Source organism: Protopterus annectens, chromosome 2.part0 (genome assembly GCF_019279795.1).
Source record: "Protopterus annectens isolate FY-2018-M chromosome 2.part0, PAN1.0, whole genome shotgun sequence".
Taxonomy (NCBI): Eukaryota; Metazoa; Chordata; order Ceratodontiformes; family Protopteridae; genus Protopterus; species Protopterus annectens.
In genome coordinates, this window is record NC_056728.1 from 405267026 (window position 1) to 405292122 (window position 25097).

Sequence of the window (25097 nt, forward strand, 5' to 3'; positions counted from 1 at the left end):
GTGGAGTACCTCAGGGTTAATTCCTGGGACCACTCTTGTTTGGCATCTACTTCTCTAAAGTACAGGCCAACACTAAGGGACTATGGATAACAAAGTTGATGACTGCAAACTGGGAGCCATTATTGAATCCCCAAATTTTGTGGATATTCTACAAAAGGTCCTTACAAAAACAGATGCTTGGTGCCAGAGCCATGGGCTCAAGCTCAATGCCAAGAAATGTATAGTTATCTCCTTTGGGAAAAAACATGTACCCATGAATTACCACATAGGTGGCAGTACACTAAACACCGAAAGTGTGATAAGATACTTAGGGACACAGGTGGACAGTGGTCTCACGTTCGATAACCACATCACCCCAACAGTCAGGAAATTCTTCTATGTGGCACACTTCATCACTAAGGGTTTTTCATCCAGAAAAAAGGAGGTAATTGTCCCACTGTACTCATACCTCATTAGACCCATTATAGAATACAACTCCCCATTTGGTATGAACCTCTCAGGACATCTGCAACAAGTGGAAAGGCCACAGAAATAACTCACTAAAAGAATCACAGACCTCAAGCAGATGCTCTATGCTGACTGTCTAAAAACCTCAAGCTATACTCTGTTGCATAGTGTCTACTCAGAGGCAGTCTCTGCTTAACATACAAGGCCATGTCAAACCCTGAGCTGTTGGACATGCTACACTTAAGAAATCCCAATCGCTCAGAGCCACATGCTCCAGGGATCTAAACTTTGTCATCACAATGAACAAAACATGCTGGAGGGATAGGTTTCTGACCCAGAGACTCCCCAGACTCTGGAATAGACTACCCATATATGTGAAGCAGAGTGCCTCTATGGTCCTCTTCAAAATGATGATTGGAAGGGAGAAAGGAAATTCACCCTGAGGATCACGTCAGTCATCCTGTTAGACAGGGGTCCAGGGAAGTAAATATTGTGGGAAGAAATAGACGGAATTGTTATGGCTAGGCTTGTATAGGCCCTAGGGCCAATTGCCTAGTACCAACATATGAACCTATGAACCTATAGCACTTGCTGTTGCAATGATCCTTTACTTCTATTTCTTGGGTTTCTGGAAACATTTCTCTGACACTGCTAACACATTTCTAACTTGAGAAATATTTGTAGGTTAAAGTGACATTTCTAAAACTGTTCAGTGATTATGGTGAACTATATTCTTGACATATTTTTATTCCATTTTAAAGTTGTGTTATTGCAGTTGTGGTGAGGAGGTGTTCTTGTATGTGATTCTGCTTTTTTATTACAAAAGTTAATGCTGCACTTTGTAATGCTCTTTTTCTCCTGAGGATTATGGTGATCATTAACTTGTATTACATGCAACAATTGTTTTCTGAACATTTTCTGAGGAAGTTGATGCATGTCTGACTTGAGAAATGTATTGCAGGTTAAAGTGAAAGTTAAGAAACTGTTGATTGCTAATGCTGTCCCAGAACCAGCACTTACTGATATGGAAGACTTTCTATCAACTGTAAAGGACTAGGCAGGACAGATGAGTTGTCCAGTACTGTGATGTATGTGGTGGCAGAGGTGGAAGACAGCTACATTATGTTCACTAATGATGTTCCAGGTATGTTGTATCTATCTATCTATATCTATATATATATATATATATATATATATATATATATATATATATATATATACACATATACACATAGTCTGCAGACTATTACATATCTGGTCAGTAACCAGACACCAATCAAAGATGAGAATCAAATCCTGTACTTTGTGTCTGTGAGGTAAACACCTTAACCATTATACCACTCCCCAGCACCAATGGTGATCTGTGTCTGGCCTTCTGAGCCATGAAATATCCCACCCCGCTTGAGCTATGGCACCTACACAAAACAAATAATACTACAGATGCCTACACTAAAGACCTTAACCTTCACCAGCATATAAATAGAACTTGTTGTCATGATAGACTCCTAACCCAATGAATCCCCTTATTCTACATGTCAAGCAATATAACATATTAGCTGCATTCAAAGTTACTCCGGATGACTGGATGAGCAATCATAAATTCACCTCTGGGGTACGTGATGTGCACTCCTCAACTGGGCAGCCTAACCCATTCAATTATTTGTCAACTTAGTTGACTAGACATCCCAATGGTCTTATGGAGCACATGCATAGCATATGCTTACTAACCTATGAACATTTTCGGTCTTATTGACTTTCTGTAATCTATTTCTTTCATTGATCTTAATATATCTATCCATCTGTGTTAAATCAAGCAACTCTTCCCTTAGATCAGTTATTTCTAAACTGAGGGTACATTCTTTGTTCACCGATTCCTGTAGGCATTCTACAGAAATTTCCAGAACATCTTCCTGTGACATATTCTCTTCAGCTGTATCCTGTGTCATCCATTGCTTTTTCATATGAGAATTTAATGGCCTATCACTCCACAAAATTGACTGCATCAGAATCTACACTGTTTCCTGCTCCTTCCCTTGCTGTGCAATTCCAAATGAATTTTTTTACTGTTTTCTTATTGAAGGCTGCAGATTATATTCATGTGGCACATGATCAAATGCTTACTGTTCCACCTGTTTCTCCTTAATTTGGGGACTCATTGTTCCATCATGCTATGACATTACCAGAGTTGGATTTTCTACATTAAATCTTTCACTTCACAGGTAATTCCTAACTTCACTTTCTATTTCTTCAGCTTCTTTATTACTAATCCTCTTTTCTACTTTCCCCTTTTGTTTACTTAATTTTTGTGTTGTGAAAGTTTCTATATCTCTGAGCCTTTGTTTGTATTTCTCTTCAAATATCTTTTGAGCTGCTGTTTTGCATTTATTAGTTTTGCTTTCTCCTTTGCATAAATATTGCATGATATCAGATCTCTCTCTATCTGTCTATATATATATATATATATATATATATATATATATATATATATATATATATATATATATATATATATATATATATATATATATATATATATATATATATATATATATATATATATAATATTATTATAAAAGTAATGTAGAGTTATAACAGTTTTATTTTGCCGTCTTCTTTTTCATGCTTTTCATACCTCTGTCAATTTCTGTTTCATTTGTCTAAGTACATCTGGCATTGAGTATTTTCATTTTATATATACATTTTTAACTATGCCTTAATAAATGTTTTACTTACACTTGCGCCTGTTGTTGCTTTACTATAGTTTATATAGCATATTTTGGATAATTTCACTATGTATTTATTTTGTTTTTCTATTTTATTGGTATAATCACAGGTGAGGCTACAACTGACTCTGTGAACCTTTTACCACCTGATATTGGAGTATCTGTAGCCTCTGATGATGATGGTGGTTGCACAGGGTATGTCTGATACTGAGGCTGTGGCTCCCACATATCCATCTCAGAGTTTGAACCTAGTATGCCTGCACCTACCCATTACATGGAGCCATGAGAGACTGGAAATGGTGTGGGAGACATGGTTAATCAGGGTAGTATGGATTTTCCAGTTGCTGAACTGCTACAGTCTCCTTCTAGTCATCATGAGGGTGAAGTACCACACAGGGGTGTTGGTTGAGGTGCTCAAATAAGGCATGTTTACTGTTCTTCCTCTGCTGTTGGTGTGTCAGTAGGTGCTACCCAACATATGGCTTGGGTCAGCATGGAGGCACAGGCAATTTCCATCAGGGCCTTGGAAGACGACGTCAGAGTCATGCATTTCAATATGTGAGCTTGCATGAATCATGTTTCTGACTCCTTAGACTGGATGAATGACACACTGGAGCATGCATTATGGAATGCTTGCTGGGGTAGGGTCATCATCTCTGTGGCTTGTGATCTAATACATTGTCAGATGTTAGCCAACATGGCTGTGGCCATGCTAGATCACACTCCCATAGTGCTGCTATTTCCACTGTTCCATTAGTAATTGAGATGTCCACATCACATCCAGATGTGGCAGACCATTGATCTTAGTCGTGGTCGTAGCCATGATGACAACTCGCCCAGCAGACATTGTTCACATTCAGGTAGCACCCTAACTTCTAGCCAGGATCATGGACAGTGCAACTCTTAGCAAAGGTAATACACATGGACAGGGATGGCAGTGGTCAGCTGAACTCTCTACCATGCACAGTGAACACCTGTCATAAAATAGGCTACTTTAGATTTGGGGCTACTGGTCTTGACAGTGCATGCTTGCTGTTAACCTCATTTGTCTTGCATCCACACACATACAAACACACACACACACACACACACACACACACACACACACACACACACACATATACAGACACTTATTTTGTGTCAGGCTTGCCCTCCTTTTTCACCTTTTCCCATCTTGTGCAAAGATGATTGTACCCTGGCTGTTGTATACTTCTTTGTGACTTAGGATGCAGTGTCTGATGCACACTGTGGACAGCTAATGCTTGCTTACTCAGATGCCTGCTTTCACCATGGGTTATGAAATGACTTGTATTTTTATTGTATTCTGCTTAAGTTCAATCTTGTTGTTATTTATTGTTCTCCTACTTATAGTAGTAGTAGTAGTAGTACAGTCCTATTAATTATGATTTAATGCTTGCTCAGCACATTGTACAGATGGTATTGCACTAGTCCCTCTTTGGGTGTCCAACTTGTGTGACTTCTATGTCTAATGTGCAGAAGTGTGCAGGCCAAGTATAAGTCTTTGGGCAACAACTTTTTCTGGTTCTTCTGCTAGGTTGTCTTTCCCGATGTGTGTCTTAACTACTTATGTTGTGTTTTCTAGTTACTGGAGATGTATAACTATTGGGGATGTATAACTATGTTTGATCTTCTACCTATATGGATGGTGGTGACACTGAGGTAACCTATGTGGGTTTGTTTGACATGGACCTTGTTTAGCTTGATGCATGAGCTATATACATATACAGGGGGGAAATATTACATACCTTTTAATTGCTACCTAGTTGTTTTGTCAATATTGCATAATTCATTCATGTAGCTTCCTGCTGACATTCCTATATAGTTGACCATTTTTTTATTTTAGTGAAGTACAGTGCATACATATTTAGGTAATCCTTTCTCTGTTCATTCCAGGATGATCACTTACCTCAGGTGAGGCTGCTGATGACATTTGGTGGTTAGGGGATACTTCTCTCTGCTCACAGTGCTCAATCACTACATGGGTATGTGAAAGCTGGTGATTCTGCTAGTGATTCTGCACACATCACTGTGCTACTGTTTATATGTGCTTAGATAATTTTTTTGTTGTTCACTTAAGTCATGAGGATGTGACCTATTTGCTGTCTCTTAGCCAGGGACATGGCATATTATGCATGCCCCATCTGTTATGATCATCTCCAGTGTCAGGTTCTTTATCAGACTCATCTGTTTCTTGTGGCATTGCCTATAGTGCTGAAATGTAAGGTTCTTGTCCTTGTCCTCCCTGCTGCAACTATTTTCTAACAATAATGTTGTGCAATATGGCACAGACTCTCAGTGTTTTGACAGAGGTGGCTGGTTCATACTGTAGGGCACCTCCAGATGTATCTAGACATTGGAAATGTGACTCCAGTAGGCCAAAAACATCCTCTAGGAAATTTCTAGTCTGATAATGTACATTACTGCAATCCTCCTTAGTGGGGTTGTATGAGTTTCTCATAGGTATAATGAACTAAAGTTCAGGTGCATATCTTGCATCCCCCATTTGATGTCCTTTTAGAAAGGAGCCACTAGAGAACCTTGCTGCACTGCTGTATAATCCCAGTGTTGATATACTAATGTAGTAAGAGTTTTGAGGTGTAAGGGAGCAGGCCCCCATGCGAAAACACTGTTTTATGTTTTTTTTTTCCTGATAACTATTTATTTTGTAGCTAATTTGTTGTGCAATATGGCACAGACTCTCAGTGTTTTGACAGAGGTGGCTGGTTCATACTGTAGGGCACCTCCAGATGTATCTAGACATTGGAAATGTGACTCCAGTAGGCCAAAAACATCCTCTAGGAAATTTCTAGTCTGATAGTGTACATTACTGCAATCCTCCTTAGTGGGGTTGTATGAGTTTCTCATAGGTATAATGAACTAAAGTTCAGGTGTATATCTTGCATCCCGCATTTGATGTCCTTTTAGAAAGGAGCCACTAGAGAACCTTGCTGCACTGCTGTATAATCCAAGAGTTGGTATATTAATGTAGTAAGAGTGTTGAGGTGTAAGGGAGCTGGCACCCATGCGAAAACACTGTTTTATGTTTTTTTTTTTCCTGATAACTATTTATTTTGTAGCTAATTTTGATTTGTTTTAGCTATATGGGAAATTCAGATTAGCGAAAAGTGAGTTATCAATACACATCTATATCTGTTTATCTGTCTATTGATATTATACACACTCTCACACACACACACACACACACACACACACACACACACACACACGCACACACACACACACTCACATATATGTACGTATGAGTATGTGTATCTGTGTGTGTGTGTGTGTGTGTGTGTGTGTGTGTGTGTGTGTGTGTGTGTGTGTGTGTGTGCATGCACGCGCATGGTATGTGTCCATAAAACATCACTTTCTTGAAAGGCTATCTTTTCTCTCATCTTTCTTCAAAATACTGTCTGAACTTGTCCCTGAAGTTAAATATACAGTAATAAACTGTAACAAACCTTACACTTTTTTATGCCTGCATACTTTTTTATCCCCATATGACATCTATTAGCCTTTGATATAATGTCCTCTGCTTGTAAAAATCACACTCATGAATTCAAAAGAGATAGTCATTTCTTTCTTGCCACAAAAAAGTGGACAACACACCCCATAACCAATGTCCTCTTCTCAAAGCATCATGTTTCTCATTGTCTAAATGTGTTTCTTTTAATGTAGCTATCCAACATTTAACCCTTTAAGATAAGTAAAAAAAAATATGAGTTATTTATTCCATTACCATTCCATGTTGTACAACTTATTCCTCATCCCTAATAGTATATTTCTCCCATATCCCTCCATATATAACAACACTCTGCATTTTCCATCTTAATACTAACTTCCTGAGCCATATTTTTGATTTTCCATCCCCTTGTTAAATTCAAACATACATTGTTCAAGCCCAGTCAAATTCAATAACTATTGAAAACATATTACAAAATTACTTACAGAAACATGCAACTGAATAACCACAATAACTTTGGAAGGAACTGATCCAATCAAATACTATTGTAGAAAGTATTCACTTAGCTCAACAGATAAGCTTACCTACATCATTACCAAATTATATCTAATATAAATTGGATAGGTGCCTAATTATCTGTCCCCAAATCACCTTGATCAGAACACATCAAAAGTGTTTTAAATAATTTCTTAACATTCATAAATGTATAGCATTCATCTCCACAGTTCTTTGGCTTGTTAAGTAACATTCTTATGTTTGTCTTTTCAAGAAGAAATATTGCCATACCAATCATATCTTTAAGCTGAATGAAATCAGTTTTGTAACTCTACTGATGGGGTTATTTTCCTATTTCCATTTATTGCTGAAGTCATAGTATCCTTTATCACTGCACAGACATCTCCCTACCACCTTTGAAATATAATCATTAGATTTCTTACTACATAGAGTAATCAAAATATGTATTTATAAGCAATATTTGTACTCACCAATAATGACAGAAATTATTTATACAAACTCCATGCAAAGTAAGTAACTCTTCTAAATCAAACTCATTAGAAAAATGGACCACCTCTCAGCATGCCAAGTCCCCAAAACCATAGCATAACAAATATCTCAGTTCAATATGATTTCTGATTATTTTTCATTTCCTTGTACAAAAAAACTGCCACAATCAAAGACTTACAATAATTTATTCTAAAGAAATATTAAAATAATAATTTCATTGCCTGTGCATGAATGAGGCCACCATATGTTGTATAAGTTCTGAAAACATAGTAATAGCAGCATAGCCTTCTATGAGACGAAACATAGCAGGAAAGGAAAAAATACACAAGAAAAACAAAATTGTTAACCCCAAAAATATATATGAATATATCCATGATACAGAAAATTCATGAGCAATGAAGGTTCCATATGAGTACATGAAACTTAGTATAGATTTCTACCACATCCATCAAAGAGAGAAAGAACTTGATAACAAATTTATAACAGGGCAAATATTTCTATAACTCTGTAGTACATTGCAGCATTAAGAAAAATAATGTATACCTGTTAACAATTTTGTCTGATATCCACTTCTGTGGAGGGCAGCCAGGTATACTTCATAAGCTTAACACAATTGTCTGTGCAAAACGCCATGACCTTGATAATAAGTAATACAACAGTCTTCGGTACTAAGTGGGCAGCTCCCCAGATTGAAATTCCAATTTAAACATCAGCATTGTTTAGAAAAATTCTGCAGGGTCAAGAAATAAATGGTGTACATGCCTATGCCAACAGCTACTGAGAATAATGCAGACAGGAAAGCAACACTTGTATTGTGAAATGCAAGGCATAACTAAGGTTAAAAAACATCAGTTTGTACAAAACAACAATTGAGCTTTACAAGTCAGTTGTGAAATTGGCAACAAGTTTCAAAGCAAGTAGCAGTACTGAGCTCTCTGGATCAAAATGGGTCTACTTAAAAAGACTGAAAAACCAAAAGACTGAAAATTCAAAATACTGAATGATGGAATTTGCCCCTTATCCACTGTTGTGTGATCTTGGAGTTGGTATACACACACACACACACACACACACACACACACACACACACACACATATATATATATATATATATATATATATATATATATATATATATATTTAACAGGAAGTGTGGGCACACACATGAGGGGTGCAGGGGGGCTTGCCCCTACATTAAAAATGTGTTCAGTATTTTGAATTTCCAGTCTTTTGGAATTCAGTCTTTTGGTTTGTCAGTTTTTGAAGTAGAACTGGATCAAAACAGCCTCCCCTATTATGATACCATTTCCTTACCTACACAATTACCATTGTATAGTGCAGCTTCAACCCTCTTAGAACTGTGAGCATGCAAATGAGGTGTGAACTCACTAGAATTAATGAATTCTACAATCTGAGCTAAGTGCAGAGCAGGTAAACATGGTGTAAAGATCTACACAATTATATGCACATGCCCCAGCAGTGCAAGGTTGAGCATTAAAACATGTTACCTACTAAGGACTTGCATGTGTGAATGATTAGTCTGGCTGCAGTAACAATAAGGTTTTGACAGTCAGTCCTCTTTGATGTATACTTACAAAGGGTGAGTCATGGAGAAGGGGCTTACAAGAAAGTTTGTGAGTACATTGACTGATTTAGGAGAACAAAATTGTTAGCATTTATATGAATTGTTTCTAAACCCAGTTTCTGCCTCTGAGTACATTGTATCTGCAGTTACTCATTGAAACATATATCAACTGCAAGACAAATCACATGGTAATATCGTTACTGAAGCATAGTTAAGGGAATGATGCTCACAAAATAAAGAGAAAAAAGAGCTGCAGTGTTACAATTTTTTATTTTGTATTGTGTGAGGAAATATTAACTTCACTGTTGCCAGTATCACAGGCATCTACATATATAACTGCATAGGACAAAGTTCAGAACTTGATTGTGTTGCACCTGTAATGTCAGCTGATACTGTGTCACATCTTGAGTAAATGTTACCTCATTTTTCTTAAAAGTATAAGTATCTGTATACTAAAGTATAACAAATGTATTTATTTTACATTTGTTAACTGAGCCGAAAAGACCCTTTTGCAGCAGAGGCCCGGGGAGACAAGCTCCACATAGAAAAATTATAGATATATTTTGATATTTAGACATGATCAGTATACACACAAATTACAATAGACATGTTTTTACAGTGGTATGCAGCACATCAACAGTTACAGTGGAAAGAACAAACAAGAAAATCTTAATATAAAATAAAGTTAATTAATAGATTTGTGGTGTACAGCTGAAATTTGGAATATAGGTAGAATACATACATAGTACACAGGTAATACTGTGGTGGTGCTGCTGCGGTAGCGTTGTCGCCTCACAGTAAGACGTTGTCCTGTTCAATTCTCAGCTAAAGCTTCTTCTGTGTAGAGACATTCGTGAATGGGCATACCTTCGTTAAAGGCTGAGCATCAGGGCTGGCAACTCAGTACATAAAAATCTACTGCCAATCATTAGCGAACCAGAGTTCCGCTGTGGTGACCCCTAAAAGCTGAAAGATACAACAGCAACACAGGTACAGTACATACATTGTAGATAAGCCAGTGTTTGTGAGTGAGAGTGAAAACTATTATCAAGTACTCTAAGTTTAGTAGGTGTAGCTTATCCGCTTTCACTAGTCTGGGGAGCAGTCATGGCACTGCCAAATTTGCTTGAGATGTTGCCTAATGAGGTTTTTAAAGGAGGCTTTGGATAATGTGTTATGTATGCTAGTGGGGAGAGAGTTCCATTTTTTAGCCACTGAACTACTATATAGTGTGTCTCCAAAGCTATTGTAGTTGTTGGTGACTTCTAGTAGTAGTTTGCTTGATGATCTAAGAGGCCTTTTGTCTGAGTGATGTACAAGGTTTTTGAAGGTAGGACACTTATTGGGGAGGTAATAGATAGAATGACAGAGGCAGAGCTGATTGTAGGTTAGGAGGTTGGGCAGTTCAAGCCAGTGGATCTGCCTCAAAGCAGTATAGTGATGAGTTCTACATGAGCAATTTGCAGCAAAGCGGGTAATTCTGTTATAGCAGGCTTCCATTTTGCTTAGTTCAGTTTTGTTGAGATTAGTCAGAATGGGAGATGCATAGAGTAGGGTAGACAGAAGTTGGGAGCGAGCAATGGCTGATCTTGTGTTGTTGGTAAGAAATGGTTTGATGCAGTAGAGTGATCCCAGTTTGGCAATCAACTTTCTTAATAGTAAAGTTGAGATGACTATCAAAAATGGTAGAGTAAGAGACATGCAGAGAGCCATTTACCATCATAAGACATTTAATAGCTGTAAAAAGTGGTACATTAACTTCCTAGAAAAAAATAAATAATATTTTAGACAGCAGAACCAAGGTTTCTAGGATTCTTGGTAACATACATTTGCAACAGCAAGGCTATGATGGCAGAGCTGCTATAGGTATTTGACTAGATTATTAATTTAAGAATTAAGCAATGCCTTGCAACTGTAACACATCTTTATTATGCACAAAGATTTCACAGAACATTAGTATGCAAGCTACTTATTTTTAGAACAAGTCCCAGAGTGCTACCTTTGATTATACATTAATTGACAGCACAATAATAGGCCTCTTTGTGAAAGGTGTTATTATTCGAGGGAGAGAGTTTGCAAATAATGTATCACACAGTACAGTTCTAGGACCAGTTGTCTACATTATGTGTGCAAATAATTTTGTACCAGGCTCAAGAGAAGAGTAAAACTCTGCAGGTAACACAAACATCTGCAACAGGGCTGATGGTATAGGAAGGGTAATGAAGATAAAAGGGTTTTTTTTGCAAGATGAAAAACTGGCCAAACATATGTCCATTTAGACTTTATGTAAAGAACTCTGTTATAATGCATCTAAGTAATAACAATCAAAGAGTATGCAACATAATAGGAGATAAAGTAATAAATATGACACATATACACATAATATATAACCACACGCACACACACACACACACACACACACACACATATATATATATATATATATATATATATATATATATATATATAGACATACACATGGACAAACACACACAAACACACACATATATATGTATGTGTATATATATATATATATATATATATATATATATATAAATAGAGAGAGAGAGAGAGGGAGTGCGAGAGAGAGAGATATGCATGTATGTAAATATATATATATATATATATATATATATATATATATATATATATATATATATATATATATATATATATAGGGGATGCCTTCAGTTTACCAAAAGACCACTTCCCCGACATGCATTTCTCTAAGACCAGAACACTGACACTTTAAATCACCGACATCTGGAAATCTGACATTTCCCGCATGGTAAGTAACTGTTTGGCCATCTACTTGAACTTTGCCCCTTCCCCTGCAGTAGTGCATTCTCAGAGTTGCTATATTTAGTAAGGAGGGAGTAGGGGGGGCGGAGCTCCCCACATAGGGGGGGTGTGGAGGGCGCAGTCCCCCCCCACATCGGTGAGTTTAATTTTTCTTTGGGTAGTTCCTTCCATCGGGATGGCCAAGTGTTTACTTACCTTGCGGGAAACATTGGGTTTATGAATGTCTGTGATCTGAAGTGTCAGGGTTCTGGTCTCGGGAAAATGCGTGTTGGGGAAGTGGTCTTTTGGCAAGCTGAAGGTAACCCATATATACATATATGTGTCTGTGTATACATATACATATCTATATATATATATATATATATATATATATAAAATACAGTTACAGATGCATGCATAGAGACATTGCGACATGAATAAATGCACAAATAGTACAGAGATACATTTGAAAAGAGGTGGAGAGAGAAAGTGCATGGAGTAATAGAGGTAATAAATTATTCATAAATAGATGTATCTTAATCCTAGAGATTATATTTAGGACATCATATTTGTATAAGAGCATTGTGCTTCCTGTGAGAATATCTTATTAAAATAAAGACAGTTGAACATCAGTTGAATATGTTGCTAAAAATGTGTATGCTTTACAAATGTCAGATTAGTAAAACTATGCACTAAATACTATTCTCTTAACTGAACAATAAACATGCGTATCTATCTATAGCCATCTCTCTTTCTCTCTCTCTCTCTTTATATATATATATATATATATATATATATATATATATATATATATATACATATATATATATATATATATATATAATTTGTCTGCATTCTGCCTTCAAAGGTAACAGTTCTGTGACCAAATACTGCTTATGAAAAAAAAATCTCACATTTGCATTTCTAACAGCTGCTGCTTGGTTCTCCTGTCTAATGGTATATGATTTATTGGGTGTTGTCAGAAAGACCATTTCTCAGTATGCAATCCTTAGTTACAAATACAGAGGCAATAGGAAGTATGCAGTCTGAGCTAGTCTCTAACTTTTGGTTCACTGGATAAGTATTCCCACAGGCACTGCTACCTCTATTAAAGCTACACTTGAAAACCATTGAGGGACTAGCTACTGTGTGAAGTAAAAGCAAAATTGTTGCTGATGGTTAAGTGTAGTTCTCATTGTTTAAATGCTATATAGTGAAAGTAAAAGTGCAGTTGTCACATAATGGAAAAATCGGGTTCCTTCACAACCAAGGCTTTGGAAGTAATTGAAAATGAGCATGCATTAATAAATACTGCATAATGAAAGACTGTGCAACTCTAAAGCAGCATCATTAATTAAATGTGCAGTCAATAAATGCATAGCCATTATTTAAATAACAAACACTTTACTGTGCCTTATTGCCAAAGTACAATATACATAAACATTCATGCATTTTAGTTGTATTTGCCTTGTCTAGAACTTATAAATAACAGTTGTAGACTGTTTCAAATATAACTGCATGTGTAATTCAACAGTCCTGCCTGCCATGAAAATAACAACTGAAGAAGCCTATTATATGCATTGTCAGATCATGGCAAAGTGTAGAAAGTTCTGTTCTTTGTAAATGTTCCTTTACGGAATTCAGAACTCACGCCAAATATGGAAAGTCATACACAGAGGGTCAGAAGATCTTAGCAGAATTAGTGTTGTAGTGATCATTTTAATTGGTCAGGGGTAAGATTGTTATAGTAATGTTGCTTTTAATCAGAAAAGGTATATGAAATGTATGATTTTACTGTTCAGAGAGACAGGACATTGGTTTCCTAGTCTCCCAAGTATGAGCTTTTTTTTACTATAAAGGATATTATTATTCTCTGCTGAATTGTCTAGTGAAAGTTATTTGATACCTTTAACACTGTCTATCTATCTATCTATCTATCTATCAATCTATCTGTCTATCTGTCTATCTATCTGCCTGTTTAGTAGTTCTTTGTTGCATTTATTTGTAGCTTGTCTTCTAGAAGCTTGCTACTGCATAATGTGGTAAGAATACCGAGACAGGGTAATAGCAGTGATACAGAACATATTTATAGCAAAAGACTACAGCATGCCTCTCTCAACCCCTCTTTCGCTTTTTCTCTGTTTCCTTATTACCTTTTTAGAGGAGGTCTTTGCCAAACATAGAAAGCATTAGAGGACAACTTACAATGTGAAACTCTTTGAATGCTCCCTTGTTGATCTAAACAAAAGTGGGCTGTCAGCAGTCAGCCTCAGTAGAAAATAATTTCTGTAATAACATGAAACATGACAACTTCACATGTCAAAGACTTCTCCCTCCCAAGTAAACTTGGCCTATCAATCCATACTTTCAAAGAAAGAAATGAATGATTACATGGGCAGCCAGAAGTTCCAACGTAGGATTCAATTAATAAATTTCCTTTATGGCCAATAGGTGTTGAACTTGTTCACCAAACCTATGAACAATTGGTTAGACACCAGATGTAAATTATGCAGTTTTACTTAAGATGCTCTTTAAAAGACATTCTTAAGAAATTAATTTATGAAGATTTACTAACAAATGTTAGTTATGCCATATTGATGGTTTATTAGCAAAACTGTTCTTATGAATGTCATCAGGATTTCTTTTCTATTTACATACTTTCTGCATGTTCTTTCATTCAGCTATTTGTTCTTATAACATGTATTGCATATTAATTATTATTCATTCTTCCATTTATATCAGAATACTTGTATTTTATTGTTTTACCACAGCAGCATCCAATTTTTATTTATAGATATACTTTCAAATTTGAGATGACATTTCCTGCATTTTCCATACCTGATTTACAATTCTTTAAATGGTTTAGGCAGTATATAGAAGTTGACCTCATTAAAAAAAAAGTGATAATATATTTTTTATTAAAGCACCCAGTTAGTATAGCAATTCTTGGTTACTTTGCCTTGGTCTGATAATTTGTGTTGGCTTCATCAAAAAGAACAGGGAACATTTGGGGCTGGTATTCATGGAGAATACATTGTTTTGTGCAATATAGTATGGGAAGCAGAGTTACACAGGAAGGAGTGCATTGTGACATTCATCTACTTTGAATGCCTGAAATTTCTGGGTTACAGGACATTAGACTGTTTGAAACAGCAGAAGCTATAGAAGACCATGAGTTAGTGATGAATCTAAAAGCGAGCGCAAGAGACTGGCATGCCATGACCCTTTTTATCAATGTAGATGGTACCCTCAGTGCCTAGCCTACCACCTCTTGACTGACTAACATATCGTTGACCAGTTATGTATGGAAAGGAATGCCATATAGGAGCTTCTCAAACTGTGTTGCCCACATGTGAAATCAAGGTGGAATGCATGCACAGCCCATGTCAGTCAGCAGTACGTTATGTTTAATTTTACCCATACTCACTACAGGGACTATTAAGTGATCTACAGGGCATACATTAGGAATTTCAGAGGCATCAGCCTTGCATATCCTATACCAGTTCTTTGACAAAGTGCTGTAGCATGTAGAGGAACACAAATGTTTCCCATGAAATGGGGTCATTCCAGAAACACGCCAGTGTAAAACTGGAGCAGTTATTGCTGGAGAAGATGTTTAGTACAAATGTTATCTAGGCTCTAAAACACCTGCCTACTGAAATGCTGAAAATATAAACAACAATTATGCCACCAGTTTCTTTGTGTAGATAATGTTTCTACCCTGTAGTGCACTGTTTCAAGCTTAGATACTGAATTTTTGAAATAATTGTGAGGATTTGGACAGAAACAAGAGCCTGAGTAACAGCACACCCTTAGCTGTTCTGGTTCACACTGCTCATATTTCCTATTTTACTTTTTGTTTGTCTGTTTTTTTGGTTTTTGTTTGTTACTTTTATGAAATTTTACATCTCGCAGCTATAAGGTCAGATCTACATAACATTTCTAAATAATTAATAAATACAACCATTTTCTATGTAGGAGAGTAATAGGCCAAGCACCAATCACTGCCAGCTCATCTCACAACAAAAGTTGTTGTCTCAGCTCCTGTAATATGCTTCCGGCCTAGAATACAGCTCCAGAACCAATTGAAACTGAGATGTTCTACGACAAGGGAAAATGGTCTTTTAATAAAGATGATTGATGGTGTGAAATGCATTAGACCATTCTAAGAACATTGCAGAGATAGGGTACTTCTTTTTTACTTTTGAATATAGACAGTTAATTACTAATAAAAACTCTTCATCAGTCCAATGCCAATATAGAAAATATACTCTGGTTCAAGCGAAAGGTCATCTGTAATAAGGAAACTAAGCAATTCTTTGAGTGTGATCTTTCCAACATTTCTGAATGAGACTGAGAAGGATTATAGATCTTCAGCTGGCTAATTCTACAGGTGTTCCTTTTTTGGATATACAACACAATTTATTCTTCCCATTTGTTATTATGCTCTTTGCATGACTTTCCTGTTGACAAGAATGGTGATGCCTTATGCCTGTGTTAGCACCATCTCATACAATGTTTCCTTTATGTTTCCTTTATACTATCAATAGTTCACTAAACATAAAACATAAAAACAAAACACACCCAGTGGTGGGTCCTGTAGTGAGAAAATCCACCTTCAACAAAATAAAATAAAACAAAATATTGAGCGCTTTTGTCCCTGACACACCAAGGACTTCAGGCTTGTCTGCATATCTCCCTTCTGTGTGATAATATAACAGCCTTCAGATTCAGCTGGTAAGAAATGAGAAATACCTGTTAGAAAAACAAATGCTGTTGTTACCCTCACTAGTATTTGCACTTTTGTTATTATTTTTATCATTATGGTTCATTCATGACTGGGAAATGTGATATCTATTGGTGGCTATAACCTCATCAGCAATGCTTATAACAGCATTATTTAAGAAATAGTAGGACTGAGTGTAATGCACATTCTAGGACTGTGCATTATTGCACAGGACTAAAGCTCTGAGCTGTTAATGAGCTGCTTCCTGTGCCCCAGGGTATAGGGTTTGATTCCTTCCACCTCTTTTTGCCAACTCTGTGATTCTAAGCAACTCACTTAACCAGATAGTACTCCCTGGTTGCTGCTGTAGGGGGATAATTGTTCCTGGTGGGCTTACCAGTCAACAAACAGAAAAAGGTGTGTAAGAAATAAGCTAGTTTGTGGTGTCAAGACTGAAAATCCTCAGGAGGTGGAGCCACGATGGCCAGTTGATAGCAGCAGTTTTTCAGAGCTTCATGAAACTAGCATAAAAAACAGGAAATAACATATTTTATTTTAGCAAAAATACTTAGAATTGATAGATGAAAGTATAAACTATATTATTATTAACTTTGGTGAACTTAGGACCATTTTTTCCTGTCAGATTATAAAGGAGAATATATCATTTGTGGAGATGAGCACTTCGAAGACTTTTCATTCTGACATGGCTTTAAAAAAAGAAATGCAGCTTGTGACATCTGCTCTACAAGAACTCTCACTAAAAATGGATGTTTTAATGAGAATTTACAAAACCTCAGGGAAAATTGTCAGAAACAAACAGATTATCTCACGGAATTTATACAGCAGCATCAATCCAGAATAACACACTTAGAAGCATCCCTGAATGATCATGATGGAAGACTGAAGGAAGAAGAAAGCCCGAAAGATTTTCTCATCAAATAAAACATTTGGCTTCTTAATACAGTGGATGGCCTGGAAAACAGGGAGAGAAGGTCAAATATAAGGATTTTTGGCATCCCTGAGAGAGCTGAAAGAGAAGGTATAATTTCTTTCCTGAATACCTGGATTCCAAAGATTTTAGATTTAAAGGAGGGTCTGTCCTTTGGTATTGAAAGGGCTCACAGAGCTTTAGAAAAACCAGTGTCAGTGTCCTCCTCTACTCCTCCCAGATCAATAGTCATAAAGTTTTTATCTTATTTGGACAGGGAGTTGGTCCTAAAATCTGACTGGAGGAAAAGTCCATTCAAATTTAACCAAAACCCAATTAGGTTTGATAATGACTATTCTACCAGGGTTTTTGAACAGAGGAAAAAAAGCTTGGCCATTAATAAAACTGTTAAAGCAGAATAACATCAAAACTCAGCTTGTCTTTCCTGCCAGAATAAAAATCCTATATCAGAATGAAATGAGGTCATTTAATGCCCTAGAGAAAGCCACTGCCTTTATTAAAAACAATAACATTATTTCCTTACCTGAAGATATGGAATGGTTATCTGCATCTCTGAAGAGAGTTACTGATAAATCATCTTGGACTGATTTTTAAAAAGAAAAAAAAAACTGAGTCAAAGATTGCTGTTCCCACTAAATCTCTCGAACCATCTACTGCAACTGGACTTTAATTTGTTTTATACTTGCTAAATTTTCAAGTAAGGTATGTCAGGACAATTTTTTTTCTTATTGTTTTTCTTTCTCTTTTCGCTTTTTTCATTTCTATACTTTTTTTTATTCATATACAAATTAAATAATAGTTTATGCTTTTAGTATATTAGTATGATATTACTGGTTTATTGAGTGATATAACTGAACAGTAAGCTATCTTTGCTTTTATGACCTTAAGATGACATGCTTTATTTCAAATAATATATAGCCCTTTGCCCTGCTAAATGTTCTTCTGAGTTATTACACAGGAATAGTCACTGCTTAGAGTATTTACAAAAACTGTTTTGGATACATGGGATAACAGGGCATATCTATGATTTAGTACATATTAACTAGTTTTTTTAATACTTACAACTTCTGATTGTTTCAGAATATATATTGGTACCTGTGTGAACAAAAAGCTGTTTACCGGCTTTTGACATAAAGTGGGTCTCTGACAGTTATATGCTTGTATGTTTTATAGCACAAGGTTTTTAAATGGTTACAAGTTATGTTTCCTGCAGAGTTTAATGTTAAAGTGCTGTTTTCTCTCTCATTGGCATTGAATGTTATTTTACTGTTTGGAAGTATCTGACAGTTAAACTTTGCATTTGTTACTGTAAATAAGCAGAATTTGTGACACAGTTAAAGTGAGGTCAGGAAACTGGACTGTGTAGAGTCTGGGTGAGAAAATGTCAGTTTGAAATTTAAGAAGTGAAGCTTTCATCTGATGTTATAAATCTTTGTTCATTAATTACTATTAGGACTTCTGTTCCATCCTTGGAACCGATACAGCCGTTTCCAAGCTCGCGCCAGCCAAAAACTCTCAGCTAAGACCTACCCACAATGCCCCTCACCTAGTTACTCCAGATCTTGTTTGCAGCGTTCCTCGTCAGATGTGCTAGCCATCTCTCTCAAAGCTAAGTAGAAAATTGTCATTTTTAAGATATTGACCTCCCCAGCATGCACCTCTCCCAACCCTCTATTTCAGGACCCCAGGCACGGGAGGCGCAAGACCCTCCTTTGAAGGGAAACCCCTCTCCGGAGTCCTCCTCAGAAGATCCCACTGGGGAGCCACCAAGAGGGAACTGGCAAAAGATAGTTCCACTGTCCATCCTCCTAAGAGGGAGTCCCGGACCATGGACAGACTTGGGAAGTGGACCTATGCTTTAGCAACCTTTGCCTTTCAGTCACTGAACTATCTGGCACACTTTACTTACCTCCAAAGAGACCTAATTTCCGAAATGTCTTCCTCTTGTGGGGATACTGCCTGATGAGGTGCGTGATACCATTGCCTTGCAACTAGCTACCCTTCAATCCATCTCAAACTCCTCGATGCATTTGATATCTCACACCACCAAGGGGGCAGCTCGAGCTGCCGCATCAGGCATTGTCATGAGACGTAATGCTTGGATGCGGTTGTGTGACTTTGCAAACCCCATTAAATCTTCCTTCATCAATGCACCTGTCGATGAATCTGCACTTTTTGGACCCAAAGTACGAGACGCACTCGCATGTAGTGAGAAAGATGGAAAGACCTTGTTTGCTCTGGGCATATGCTTTTCCATCCCCAGAGGTCCTACTCCAGGAACCAGAAGGGAGGAAAAATGTGGTTCAAGAAATCCCAAGGATCATTTTCTGACACTTGTGGTGAACAATCCCCCTGGAGCAGAGGGGACAACACATATGGAAGATGCCCCTTTCAGAGTAGAGGGGGTGTGCGTAACCAGGGCGCTAAAGATTCTTTCTCCAGCAGACCATACCAGTGCTTCTGAGCAGCGGCTCGATTGCTTTCCTCTGGAAGCAGTCGGGGGTCATTTTTCTATGCACTTACCAGCCTGGCATCTTATTACTACCAATGTTTGGGTACAGAGAATAATATCCAGAGGCTAGCAAATACCATTTGATTTAATTCCCAGACCTGTCAAATGAATCCCCGATGTACCACCCAATTACAGGGAATTATCAGTCTTAGAAATAGAAAAGCTGCTAAGAAAAAGAGTCATCCAACTAATCCCACCAGACCAGATAGGATCCAGGTTTTACTCAAGGTTCTTTTTAGTGCCAAAAAAGACATGGGACCAAGACCAATCCTGGATCTCAGCCTATTGAACAAATTTATCAAACCTCAAAAATTCCGGATGATCATGGTACAGTCCATTCTTCCCTTCCTAGGGAGGGACAACTGGATGTGATCTATAGACCTCCAGGACACATACGACCACATAAAGATGGATCTCCATTCCTGGAGGTTTCTCCACTTCTGGCTGGGAGCCAATCACTACCAGTTCAGGGCACTACCATTCGGTCTCTCGACAGCCCCCTAAGTGTTCACCAAATGTATGGCAGTTGTGGTAGCTCATCTTCTATTACAAGGATTCCAGGTGTTTCTGTATCTAGATGATTGGCTCCTTACAGCTCTGACCAGGAGTCTCCTAGTTCGCAGCCTCTCTTACACTCAAGGTCTCGCTCTCCGCTTGGGGATTATAATCAACAAGGACAAATCTCAAATGTCCCCAATGAAGACACTGGAATTTATTGGAGTGGTCTTCGACACAACATCTTGTCAAGCTTCTCTCCCCCCTCACAGGCTTTCAAAAATAAGACACCAAATCCAAGACCTTCTTCCTCAGACCTATGTGCCAGCATGTCTTGTATTGCAACTCTTAGGCTCCATGATGGCCGCCATTACGTTAGTACCACTGGCTAGGCTGAACATGAGAATCTTGCAGTAGCTCCTTTCCACACAATGGTCATTTCTCACTCACCCACTCGACCACATGATACATTTTACAATCCATTGCAAGGAAGAAATGCTATGGTGGATAAATCCACAAAAGAATCTTTGGTGTCGACCATTCTGTCTTCCCCAGCCCATGGCCACGGTGACCACGGATGCTTCCCTATTAGTCCAAGGCACCTGGTCCCATATGGAGGCCAATTTGCACATAAATGTCCTGGAACTGAGGGCAGTTCTCTTAGCATTGCAAGCGTTCCATCCATCCCTACCCTCTGGGACCATTAGAATTCAGTCAGACAACATATCAGTCATCTGGTATATCATCAAGCAAGGCGGAACCAGGTCTTATGTATCGGGAAGCCATGAGGATTTGGCACTGGGTGATAGCTTCCAACCACTTTCTTATAGCAATGCACATTCCCGGGAGTTCCACCCTTATTGCAGACAATCTGAGCAGGAACATCCTGATGCCTCACGAGTGGTCCCTCAACCCTGTAACAGCAGATCGGATCTTCCAATGTTGGGGCAAGCCTTGCTGTGATCTGTTTGCTTCCCCCCTAAACTATAAATGCAGAAGCCTGATTCCCCCCTCAAGGGGAACCCCCAAGGGATGCTCTAATGCATGATTGGCCTCCAGATCTTCTGTATGCCTTTCCCCTATTTCCCCTCATTCCAAAATTTCTCCAGAAAGCTCAGAGGTTGAGAAGCAAAGTGATCTTCATTGCCCCTTACTGGCCCCATCAAGTCTGGTTTCCATTTCTATGGCCTCATCTGATTCACAGCCCGTCGATCCTGGATCATTCCCAAGATCTGTTATCTCATCCTCAGGGACTGATTCATCTGAACCTCCACAGTTTCAAGCTTACAGCTTGGTTCTTCCACTTCCACTGATTGCCAGGTTGCCTGACATCCCATCTCCTGTTCATGAAATTCTTCTGGCTTCACACAAACCTTCCACCAGGAAAGTTTTTCTAGTAAATGGACTAGGTTCTCTATTTGGGCCAAAGATCAGAACTTAGACTCTTTCTCTATGCCTATTCAAAAGATCCTACAATACCTGACTACTCTTTTACATGCAGCAGCCTCAGCATCGACGATCACTGTACATTTAGCAGCTATCGCCAATTTTCATAATGGACTTGATAATTCTTCGATTATGTCACACTGCCTATGCAAGACATTTTTGAAAGGAGTATTACATGTTAAACCTCTGGTCAAGCCTTCCTTAGAACTCTAAGACTTGACTTTGGTACTTCAGTCTCTCACAGGTCCTCCTTTCGAGCCCTTTGCTTCTTGTGATTTAAAATTTTTGTCATGGAAAACCTTACTTCTAGTAGCACTTACCTCAGTGAGAAGAGCATCTGAGCTGCAGGTCTTGAGTGTCAAGAAACCTTACATGATCTTCCACATGGATAGGGTGTCCCTTCGTACAGACCCTTCTTTCTTGCCCAAGGTCATTTCTGGATTTTCCATTAACCAATCTGTTGACCTGCCAGTTTTCTTCCCTCAGCATTCTAACAGAGGGGAGTACCTTTTGCACACTCTTGATGTGCATTGGCAGCTTCATTGTTATTTGGACAGGACTAAATCTTTCAGGAAAACAGATCAATTGTTTGTGGCCTTTGCAGGACCCAGATTGAGTAAACCTGTTTCCAAAGTGACTTTATCCTCCTGGCTTAGAAATGGCATTACCTTTATCTACCAACAGAATAAGCTATCCTTACCTTCCAGAATAAAGGCTCATTCTACCAGATCTATGGCTACTTCTGTAACATTTCATTCGAGAGCCTCTATGTGTGATATCTATGCAGCAGCCACTTGGCAAGACCTCATACCTTTATCTCTTATTACAAATTGGATTTGGCCTCAAGGAGATGAGCATCTTTTCGTTCTATGGTGCTCAGGAATATCCTTCCTTAGGGACACCTAGGACTCAAGTAACTGGGGACTTGGTCCTAATAGTAATTAATGAACAAAGATTTACAACATCAGATCAAGAAGTTAAGTCTTACCATAACTTTCCATCTGCGTTGTAGATCTTTGTTCATTCATTACTTCCCACCCTCCTTCCCCCTGCCTAGACTCCTGGTGAACTTTAAGAACTCCTAGTTAGGGTATTTGCTCAGACAGAGCCTTCTGCTATTTTTCTATTACTATGTCTATTATATAGGGGCGGGCAAACTCGATCTGGAGTAACTAGGAGATGGGCATTATAGGTAGGTCTTAGCTGAGAGTTTTTGGCTGGCATGAGCATGGAAATGGCCGTATCATTTCTGAGGACAGAACAGAAGTCCTAATAGTAATGAATGAACAAAGATCTACAACACAGATGGAACGTTATGATAAGACATAACTTCTTTTTACTTAGCTCATGACAGCATGCATTCTATGCATGCAGATCAGATTACATTACAAATAATGTGTATATGCAAGCCTAATTGTGAATGTCAAGTCTCTGATTGGTTAATAATGCATAGTAGGCTTATTTTACAAGAATTATGAGCTACACTGTCTGCAAACATATTCACGGTTCCCTTTTATAATAGTGACTATATTTTGTGATGAAATATATACAAAAATGTTATTTTTTTCTTATAAACAGTTAATTATAGCCACTATTTTTAGTGAATATACTGGAGTTTTTTATAAATAGATCTTTATAAATAACTTTCCTATGCAGTTAGCAGGTGTTTAGTATAGGCTAGGCATTTACAGGAAATGCTTATGACTAATGGTAATAACTATAAGGATACTCAAACACCATACTAAATTCTAGCAAATATATGTATGAATAATTTTGATTGAACTATAATTACTTTGCATTTAATATGTTGATTTCCTTATTGTATCCTAGATATTATTTATATTTCAGATGTTATGTTTTCAGTTATTATAAAGTCATGTCTTTTAGTATATTAGTACTTTATGACAGGGAAAGAGCTCAGTAATATCTATGACTTGTGATAACACAACAAAAAATTATGAGTTTCAGTATTACCCTATTACTGTGGTAGATATTTACAGCTATCTCTATCTTAATTTTGTCTTTGAGTCATTAATATTTAAGACCTGTTATCTATAGTAAGTTTAATATAATGTTTTTTTACTAATTTTTGTAATTTTAACTGATGCCAGTTCATTATTGATTTTAGTCAGTTATTTAAACATCTGCTATTCCAAAAGTTTAGGAATTAATTAAGGACAAATATGTCTTATGGACTATTTCTAAAAATCTATGTTAACATCTTTTGGGAATGAAACACACTCACTATGTGCTAACACCCAATTCTCGTGAAGTTTTTATTTAGTGGGAGTTTGCCATTATAAAATTTATTCAGAGGGCAAGTAAATACAAATGCTAAATGATTCTTTGATTTTTTTCTGCCATTTTGAACTTTTTATTAAAACTAATACAGATGACATGCTTAGGTATTTGGGGCAATCATTTAGATTGTTAATAAAGCTAATGTTTCCTTAGTCTATTAAGCACTAAATTCAGATTATATATATCCTAATATGTCTCCTGCTTCCTTAGTGAATAATTACTGTATAAATGTTTAATGTTTCTAATAATAGTGTATGCAACTCATCTCTAAAGCCTAACTGGAATTAATATCTGATTAGTTGTTTATCACTACTATTTTTCTCTTAATTTATAATATATTCTCCATTTTTTACTTTGTTTTCATGGGCTCGAACCAAAAAGGCTGATGGTTGGGATAGGTAGTCTAGCAGATTTAGTTTTGTTTGTTAGACTAGGAATGTATCTCATTCCATGTATAGGGTGTATTAAAGTTTATATCAGAGTGAAATATGCTATTTTTTTGGTTATTTAAATGTTTTCTAGTTTTGAAATGCCTGACACAATTGTTTTACTTTTATCTTTCATGGGGAAAGTTATTTGGATTGAGATAAATAGAAATACAACAATTGATATTCTATTGTCTATTCAGGAAGAGTATTAT